The following is a 10853-nucleotide window of genomic DNA, read 5'->3' on the forward strand; positions in this document are numbered from 1 at the left end:
CACGAGCTTTAGGACCTGTGCTGGGCAGGGCTGCAGGCAGACCTGGTAACTGAGAGAGCTCCCATGTTTGGGATTGTTTATAAACCTGGGAACAGCAGGCATCTCACAACACCACCTGTCCCTCACCTTACGGGTCATTGGCAGGAATAAGGCATCAAGGCACCTCCCTCGAATGGATTCACACCCAGCTCAGTACCCCGGGCCGGAAAAAGCAGGGAGGAGAAGCAGAGAGGTTTTGGAGGGAAACTTTCAAAGTATTGAGTGTGGCCTCAAGCCAAGGCAGCCACAGCCAACTTCCAACCCGGACTAAGAAGCATTCTTGGAGAACTCTGTCCCCTAAGCCCCGAGAACATGATCATAGTTGGAACCATATGTAGCGCCTAACATGTTTAAGGAAACTCCTGGCTGTCCCCTGCAATCTCTCGGTCCCAAACAGCCTCTGAAATGTGATTATGTACAATCTAAACCCAAGTCTCCTCTCAGGCGTGACATCAAAATCTGTTTATTAACTCCCAAAGTTCAAGTTTTCCAAGAGTATGTGCTGTCCTTCAATGAATGAGGGTGAGCCGTTTCATCACGTTTTCTCCAGTTTAAAACCTGAGAAACTTAGCATCTGATCTAGCCTCCGTGGGGTCTAAACCATCGAGCACACGTGCAGGAGACATGTGGAAGGCACTGGAAGGGAGAAGAAAGAGAGACAGTTTTGCAGCTGAGGAGACCTCTGTGATGCACGGGGCTCTGGGCTTAGATTATTTTTAGACTTTGGCACTAAAATCAGAATTAGTATTTCATGCCTTGGCCTTCTGAAGACACCCACGTGACTTTGTCTTTCTGGACGTAGCATGTGTTCCAGTGTGGGTTGTGGGAAGACCACTCCCCGAGCACAATGCTGAACGTAACATGCCAAAGGCAAGTCTGATTCCCGTGTAGAACGTGGATTTGAAAGGGCCACGTGGCCATGAGAAAAAGACAGCAACTTTGGTTGCTTCTACAAGACATGAAAAAACCTTGAACGACCTCTAGGAAACATCGGAAGCCACCCGAGTGGGATACCTCCAAAGTGTCTTATGAAAAATCCATTACACTTGACTGTCCTCAGTGTTTTGGTGTTGCTTGTTTATTTCAGCAGCGTGGGTGACTCACCTCTATAACCATGCATCACATGACGACTGGTTCCAATACACTGGGACACAGGTGAGGTCGGGACATTTCCTCTGTACTCCCCAAGACCTCTGAACTCACCCCCGCTACGGTGTCATGCACCCTGTGCTGAGACTACCCACTAACTCCACCCACGAGGGCCCCTCTGGGTCAGGTCTTCGCCATCTAACAGATCCTATCAAGTCCTGGAACCCGCCGAGCACTTCGTAAATGTGTGTTAACTAACAAAGAATGAATTACTCCCTAAAACTCTGAGCTCCATGCTTCTCGGCACCCCTGCACTATGTTTACAACGAGGAGCGCTAAGTCACCTAGTAATTCACTGGATTGTAAAGCTGACTCCTTCTAGAGAAGGACCGGGTGGGAAGGCCAAGGAGAAGTGGGACCAGGCCAAGGTTTTCTGAGGGGGCAGTGTTGGTTAGGTCAGCCAGAGATGACCAAGTTCACGGTGAGCTTAACAGGAATAGAAATAATCCAGCCTCCCCAGAAACACGTTCATTACCATAATACTAACGATGCTAATTATAATAACAAAGAATATTCACATACTCTTTTTCACGCTTGTGTCTTGACTCTCTACGATGTTCCAGACAGTGTCCTGAGCGTTAAGGACATGGTGTAAGATGATCAAAGTCCCCCACCTCATGGACACGGGGAGATGATGTAAGGAAGCAAATATCTAACACAGCACCCGGGAGAGGGGCTGTCAGGAGAGGAGGGGCTGCACGTGATACAAGGTAACTGGAGAAGTCCTCAAAGGTACGTTGATAGATGAGTGGAGAGCAGCGGAGAGTGTTCCTAACAGGAATCAAGTACAAGAGCAGTCAGCACAGTCAGGGAGGGGCAAGGTGGCCAGAGGACCAGCTGCCCCAGTCCACTGCTTCCCAAGTGAAAACGGATAATACAGCATCTCATGGTTGTGTCGTAAAACTAAAAAACCACCACCACTGTAGTAACAAAACTTCTTACCAAAACCAAGACCTTTATTTATTTTTTCTTTTTTTCATTGAAGTATAGTTAATTTATAATGCATTAGTTTCAGGTGTGCAGCAAAGTGATTCAGTTATACATTTTTTTTCCAGATTCTTTTCCATTATGGTTTATTACAAGATACTGAATATAGTTCCCTGTGCTACACAGTAGGACCTTGTTGTTTGTCTATTTTGTATAAAGTAGTGTATATCTGTTAACCCCAAACTCCTAATTTATCCCTCCCCCTTTGGTAACTGTATGTTTTGTTTTCTATGTCTGTGAGTCTGTTTCTTGTTTTGTAAATAAGTTCATTTATATTGTGTTTGTTAGATTCCACATATAAGTGTTACGATATAATATTTGTCCTTCTCTAACTTACTTTTCTTAATGTGATGATCTCCAGGTCCACCCATGTTGCTGGAAATGGCATTATTTCATTCTTTTTTATGGCTGAGTAGTATTCCATTGTATATATACTGCATCCTCTTTGCCAGTCATCTGTCAATGGACATTTAGGTTGCATCCATAAGACCAAGAACTTTAGATGTCTTCCCCACCAAGCCCTAGACAAGGGACAAGTGATAATGTCCACACAGTTTATTTTTGACTCTTGGTAATAAATGCACAACTGCTATAAATGTCTCTCTTAAAAACAAACTACCACCATCTACCCTCCAGCTGATGTAAAGCTACACGTAGCTTTAACCACAGGGCCTGGATTTTACTGGATGGTGCTGGACTGTGTCAGGTTTTTAGCTCCATTTTCATTAACTTAAAGCTTACAATCACCCTGTCACATAGGTGTTACCACCCTCATTGTGTCAGCAATAAAATAAGCCTCAGAAAGTTGATTTCTCCCCCCCAAATTACCCAGTTTATAAGTAGAGTTATCATAATTTCCACCCAGATGTTCCACCCATTCTCCATCTGCAGTCCTTTGTGCCGCTCTGTCCTATCTGCCTGCAGAGAAAGGGAGGATGGAACAGGTCTCCTGGGTGAGTGTTTGGGGAACTGGGAACAAGATTAGCCCTATGACCCAGGGATTGAGGAAACTTCCAGGATGCATTTAGTCCTCAAAATAGGAAACCATAGGGAAGTGTGCCTGTTTACTTTCCTTAGGTGACTAAGAGCATTGGTGGGAAAAAGCCACCTAGACTAAGTGCCTTTGAAAATTAGAATGAAATAAAATCTTCCGAGATTACCTGGAAGATTGAGGAACTGAGCTAGAAAAAACCACTGGACCAAGTGGTGGGCTCTCCAGAGCGTTTTCATTCATTCATTTCATTCATTTGTCCATTTCAACTCCTCACTTCACATTTATTGACTGTGTATTAACCTCCTGCAGCTCTGCTCTTGTAGTCTGTAGTGTGATGACCCGAAACAAACCGTCACTGTTCTAGGAAAGACAGGATAGCCCTGAACCGGACACAGTCAGAAGGCTGGGGTTTGACTCAGAAAGTTGTTGTTACTCAGTAGCTTTGCAAATTACCTAGTCTATTTCCTCGGTTGTTAAAAGAAGATAATAATGTTGGTCCTATCTTCTCATAAATTCGTTGGGAAGATTTCCTACGAGACAAATGTATGGGAGTACCTAGCACAGAGCGGGAATTCAGGAAATGTTACTTGCATCTCAATGTGTGGTTAAAGCCTCTTTTATTGGGGTTAAGTCTCTTGCTGGTTTTTAAGAGCAAAATCCAGAATGTGGAATGAAAGGAAGTAAGCAGAAAGCTCAGGGAGCCTCCATTTTTTCCAGCCCATTCCATGTGCACATGCTTGGGGGGAGCCCCATCTTGATGGCACTGCCAGGATGAGGGGAAATCCCAGGAACCTTAAACGTGGCCTTGGCTGAGACTGGACACTAAGACTGCAAAGCCTTGGAGAGAATGACAAATACAGGGAGAACCAAAGACAAAGCAATTGTCTCTGTCTTGTGAGAGGTGCATGTTTGAATACACACCTTCAGTATTTTCTTCTGGAAGAGCCGCCCACAAAATCTGATTCGGTTATGCCAATGGAATGCAGTTGCCTGGGCACCGTCCTAGGAAATCCACTTGGGAATAGCTTCATTAGCCAGCATCTAAAACGGCGATGCTGGAAAGCCATGTGTTAAAAAAGTGAAACTGTTTTCTGTGATCCTAGGAATACTGTATCCTGCTTTGTGCAGTGATACAAACCTGGGGCACCTTCAGGTTGAGCTGTGCTTCTGCAGCCTCTTTGCTGTCTCTTTACAAGTGTTCTCCGGAACTGAGTACTGAAACAAGAGCTGGGGTGGTCCCTGATGCAAAAAGACGGAGGAATGATTAAGCCCTTACTGCAGGGCTGAAGACAGAAGATTCAAAACACGGGAGAATTCACGGGAAGAACTGAGATCGACCAGTTCTCTAAGGGGAACTTTGACTTTCCGGCAGGTGTGTAACAACAGTGGCCGAGGAGGGGCAGAGCCTGCTTCCTCTGGGTAAATTATTTCATATAGTTCAAGCAGCATTTGACAAACCATTGCTTGTCCTCCTGGGGATGTGTTTGTTCTTGTGGGAGCTAGGCTCATCGCGGGAAGCAGAGCCCGTGACAGCAGGGTAGACGAGGAGACGCTGTGAGGTCTCTCCCTTGGACTAGAGAAAGCCCTGTCCAGATGCAACGGCCTCAGATTGGTGAAATTGTCCAGACTGATGTTTTGATGTCCTCTGCAGGGTGCTCTGTAAAGGTGGAGGCTTTGATAAACATTAAAAATGAGAAAGCATTTTTCTATTTCTTTAATTTTGTATCTATATGAGATGATGGATGTTCACCGGTAAATTTATTGTGGTAAACATTTCATGATGGACGGAAGTCAAATCATTATGCTGGACGCCTTAAACTTATCCAGCGCTGGAAGTCAATTATATCTCAAAAAGACTAGAAGGGAAAAATGAAAGCATTTGGTGGTAGCTGCACGTATGTGCAATATACCAAAAAACATTGAAAGGTATACTTCGGAGAGATGAATCATATGCTGATCATATCTCAATAAATCTGTTTAAAGAAGAATGAAAGCTGTCTTTGTGTAGCTTAAAACAGAAGGAGGTAACAAAGGACATCCTGCCCCACCTCTACGCAATATGTATTTCTTCTTGACTTGTGAGCTTAGTTTTTTATTTTACTTTTATTTTATTTATTTATTTATTTGAAGTATAGGTGATTTACAATGTTGTGTTAATTTCAAGGGTACAGCGTAGTGATTCAATTATACATACATACATTCTTTTTCATATTCTTTATCATTATAGGTTATTACAAGATGTTGAATAGAGTTCCCTTATATGTGGAATCTTAAAAAAATGACACCAATGAACTTATTTACCAAACAGAAACAGACTCACATAGAAAACAAACTTATGGTTACCAGCGGGGAAGGGGATGGAGGGATAAATTCGGAGTCTGGGGTTTGTAGATACTAACTACTGTAAAATAAAGAAGAAGGTCATGGGCTGATTTTGATGTCTTTGGTAAGAGCCACAGGGCAAGTTCTTAAAAGTGGGTGGACGAGCCTGCCATTAAGCAAATGACACACCCTGCACACCCCTGCCGGTCTGTTATCCCTGTAAAAAACAAACGGGAACAGGAAGATGGAAGGTATAAAGCAGGCCTTAATAAGGGGACACCTCTCTGGTGTGTCTCTGTCTTCTGGATATCCTGGAGTTGAGACCTGCTGGCGGGCACGCCTGCACAGCACGTGGCCACACCCCCTCCGAGGCGCAGGCCAGAGATGAGCAAAATCAGGTCGTGCAGACTAGGTACCCACCTGTAGGTGACTGTGTTCCTTTGCTTCTCCCCGAACGTCCCGTAAAGTCTCGTTTGTGAATCATCCTCTCCTCGGCTGGGGGAATCCCTGCTACAACAAACAGAAGCCCCATGTACTGAGTCCCCACCTGCTCCCCACGAGAGAGAGCTTTATGAGATACTATTTGTATTAGTCTGCTCCGGCTGCCATAACAAAACAGCCCAGAGCAGGAGGCTTACACAGCAGACACTTACACTCCACACTTTCAGAGACGAGAAGTCCACGATCAAGGTTTGGACAAATTTGGTTTCTGGTGAAGGTGTTCTTCCCGGCTTATAGACGGCTGCCTTCCCATGTGTCCTCACATGGCCTTTCCTCTGTCCTTGTACAGAGAGAGAGATGGTCCTTCTTCCTCTTTTTATCAATCCTATCAAATTATGGCCCCATGCTTACAACCTCATTTAACCTTAATTACATCCCAAAAGGCCCTATCTCCAAATGCAGTTAGGGTTAGAACTTCAACATAGGAATTTAGGTGGGGACAAAGTTCCATTTTACACTTGAGGAAATTGTGGCTTAGAGGAGTGAAATAAATTTGTCATAGCCAAAAAGCCAAGCCCTGAACCCAGGATGTCCAATGGCAGAAACACACCTTTATCCACTTTTATTACACCGCTGTAGTGAATATGTGTATGTACACTTTGGCCAACATGGTACTGGGAAAGCTTAGGCTGGGTGGAAGCAGAGAGACCTCAGGGGAAGGGAAATTGTAGCCAGGCGGGAGTCATGGCAACCGGGTTCTCCCAGCTCTCTCTACCAGGGCTTCACCCTCTGCTGCCAAACTTGGAGGTTCTAGGTCTGAGGTTTATGAAGAGAGATAACAGTTTCACTTATATGACTCTAACAAAGAAGAAACATTTTAATCCGGATACTGGAGTCCCCAACAGTTTAGATAATCACCATATATCTGGTGGCAAAGCAGGGAGCCTGTGGCTCAAACTCACCCTATTCCTTTTAACACAGAGGAATAGCAGGTGAGCCATGGGGACCAGAGTCCCTTATTACTACCACAAACAGACCTGCCCACCCTGGGGGACCCCTTGCTCCCAGCCTTTCCTCTTTTCCTTTAACATCTCAGTGCCTTTGCCCAGCATCCTATTCCGTCTGCCTGGGATGCTAAGAGAAAATAGTAACTTAAAAGATGCCCAGCAGTCATAACAGCTAAAATGTCTTCTATTGGTGTTTCACTTATTCATTCAACAAATGCTTGCTGGAGGGAAGGAAACTGCTCAGTGGTAGAGCACATGCTTAGCATGCACAAGGTCCTGGGTTCAATCCCCAGTACCTCCATTAAAAATAAAATACTTGTTGCCTTCCTATTATAGATCAAATACTATTCTCGGCACCAGAAATACAAGAGTGAATAAGTCAGAAAAGATCCTTGTCCTCCAAGCACACTATGTTCTAGTAAGGAACTTATATTCTTATGAGGATCTTAACCTTTATCTTAAGGAGAACATCTCTACTGCTAAGCCAGTCACGGGCAGCATGAAAAAATCGAACATGATTTGCAGTCACGATTAGAAGACCCGGTTTCAAGCCCTGGCTTCATGTCTTTTATTTATTCATGTAACATCCACTGTGTCCCAGGAATTATGCCTGGTGCCAGTGATGCAGAAATGACTAGGGGGGAGAGACAGACCATCACAGTACAATGCGCTAAGTGCTATAAAAGAATCACCGTCAGAGTGCTTTGGAATTACAGAGGAGGGAGCAGTCTGATCTCTTCGAGAAAATACAGGCAGCTTCACAGAAGAAATTAAATTTGAGATAAGTAAAAAAAAGGTGAGGTTGGTCTATTCCTCAATATGCATAAAAGCATACAGCGCTTGGGGAAACAAAATCAACCTGGCTGATGATAATTTTAGGCGGTGGGAGAGAATATAAGGAACACAGGTTGGCCAGAGACTTGTCTCTATTTCTATGCTTATTTCACAAACCCAGCTCTGTCGGCTCCCGCACCTTCATATTTGACTGGCACAATTGGAAAACCATAAATAAAACCTACCTCTACAAATGCTTCTGTTCTCCAAGTGTACATACAGGCAGCCATATGTAGATACATATTTTAGCCTATAAACGTATCATAATGAGATATAATGGTCCTGAGATGCTTCATACTCCACATTTTGATGATTTGACTTTACCAATCGTTATTCAAATTTGACTTGGAATATAATGTATCTTTACCTCATACTGAGACAGAAGAATTAGCCTCAAATATCATAAAACTTAGCGCGTCAGAACTTGCATCAGGAAAGCCTACACTTGCACTGTCAAAATCTTGGACTCAATTAAATGATGTTTAAAATCGATTGCTTTCCAATCATTATGGGAGACTGAAAGCAATCCTCCGCCATTAACCAGAGGGTAATTGATCGTGAGAGGGTCCAGTACTCTAAAGAAACTTCTGACCACTCGTTCAGAAAGTTGCTGCCCAAACCCCCCATGCCCCAGCCTTCACGAAGAGGTGGGAGAAACAATAAAGCATGAACATATTGCTTTTTCAGCCTTCATGCCATTTGCCACGTAATTCCAGCTTTCTGCTTTCCAGGCACATGGCAATGTTAGATTCTCTTCAAGAGTTTCTTGTAGATTTTCCAAAGCGTTTTTCCTTTCTCTCACAATGGCCAATGATAATAGCTGCCTCATCAGCCTGGTTCCAGAATGGGGACAAGACAAAGCAGACATCCAGCCACTTTGTATCACGTGTACACAGCAGATGAGAAATGAAGCTCATTAAAAACCAATAAAAATGGGGGATTGTTTGTTACTAGGTATAATCCAACCTTGCTAATGCATGAGTTTCACAGGTTTGAAAGTTGAATCAACTCTATTTTAAGGTAGGACCAACTAGTCAAGTATTGAGCACACAGCTTATACTAGTATGTGCTCCGTACTTTATCTTCATTTTCATACCTGCTGGGTAGGTTGGTGTATTTTGTAAATGATGAAACTGAGGCTCCAAACAGTAAGTTGCCGAGCCAAAACACAGACCCTGGCCTCCTATTCCAAGTGTGGCCTCCCTTTTATGATATTTCATCATTTCTCCTATTATTTCTAATTTGCAAGATATAGTCTTGCCAAATGTAACCCAGCTACCACATGAGGCTTGGCCCTCAAGACCTAGACACTTGCCTTGAATCCTAATTCAATGCTTTGTAGAAAGTCAAATCCTTGTCTGAGAGTTTTGCAAATTCCCAGAGGGCTTCTGAGCCCAAGCCTGTGTCTGCTTCCTGGAATCCTGGATCATTCCACATTTACAAAATGTGAATGAAACTGAGCCCCCTTGCCAATTTCTTAAAAAAAAAAAAAAAGCAACCAACAACAACAAAAATCTTCGTTACATGTAAACACACATGCACACACACACACACACACACGCACACACGCACACACACACATACACACAGAGAACTGGATAAAAGGGTTTTTGACAGATACTTAGATCAGACAACTGCATATTTCATATTAGACATTGCCAGTCTTTGAAAGTCCTTTCAAGCCACCCCACCTCTAGGAGAGTCCCTTTTGTGACGTATGCCCCCCAGGACACCTAAATTCCCCACTGCTCCTGGCTCCTTTTCCCTCTCACTCCTCCTACCTTCCTCCCAGGTTACTCCTGGAAATCCAAACTCCTCTCCCTCTGCCATTCAGGACAAGCCAGGTCTCCTGAGTTCTCCCTTCTCAGCCTACACCGTCAAACTCAGCAAGGCTCTCAGCCTTCCATTTGACAGAAACTACCCTCTTCAACAGTCAATGGTGGTTATTTTTAAAAGCACTTTTTCTGTTTCATACAAACTTTTAAAATGTTTCTTTTCTCTCTTCCTTGATGTTATGTATAGCCCTTTCAGATACGAATGTAGAACAGCTTTAAGGCAACGCCGATCCAATTCCCTCACTCAGTCACACTCACCATTAGACACGTCTTGAGATCTGTGCCAGGCAAGGTAAGAGACAAAAAAGATCCCGCCCCTGACCTCCAGATGTTTACCTTCGAGTTGAAGACCCATGGTAACTGCACATAGAACATCTCGAACACCTCCCAGGCTGTTACTGGCATGGTAGCCTTCGTGAAGGCAACGTGAGTTCAGTGAGGAGCTAATGCAGTCAGGCAAGGACTTGAGAAAGGACTAAATGGATGTGCAGGGTTCAAAAGATAAACAGGATGGGGAGTTTCCAACAGGCAGTGGAGAGAGTGTAAGTGATAGCATGTAAGTCAAGACAAGCTGGTGGGAGCCACCCTGGTGTGCACTAGTCACATTTCATCTCATTCTCCAGCCCCTTTCTAGCGCGCCATGCCGAGAGCCAGAGAGCGATACAGAAGTAAAAAATGTATCAGGCCCAGTGTTTTTTTTTTTTAACCTCAAGCCCCAGATACTTTTTCATACCCCAACAGTTCTCAAATGGTGACTCCACAAAGCAAGTTTATTATGAGTTGAACTGATGGGTTCTGTGTCTCAAATCGAATCATTTCCTAATTCTTGAGGATAAATATTAATGGATAACATTTCGTTCCTTTTTGAGGTTTTCTTCTCTACATTTTTTTTTTAATCCTTTCACTCAAGTTTCCAAATGTTAACAACAAAATAACAAGTTTCAAGTAAAGGAGAGATAGTCTGCACTCAGTTTTTCTGTTTCTTTGTTGGTTCTTTCATGAACAAGTACTCCAGGACGGAGGAACTCAGGCTTTGGAGCCATTCTGCCTGGGTTCCCATCTCTGCCTCATCAGTTAGGAACTGTTAAGTTCTTCCTTGGAAAAAGTTGGATGAAAATCCCTGTTCTGAAGCCAAGAAGGCATCCAGAACTCCTTAACTGTTCTGGGGGATACAGGATTAGGGGAGAAGCCCTAGAGGAAAGGTTAAGGTTTTCTACTATTGTTGCTGTTTGGGGGTTTCGTTAT

This window comes from Camelus ferus, chromosome 4, assembly GCF_009834535.1.
Source record: "Camelus ferus isolate YT-003-E chromosome 4, BCGSAC_Cfer_1.0, whole genome shotgun sequence".
NCBI lineage: Eukaryota > Metazoa > Chordata > Mammalia > Artiodactyla > Camelidae > Camelus > Camelus ferus.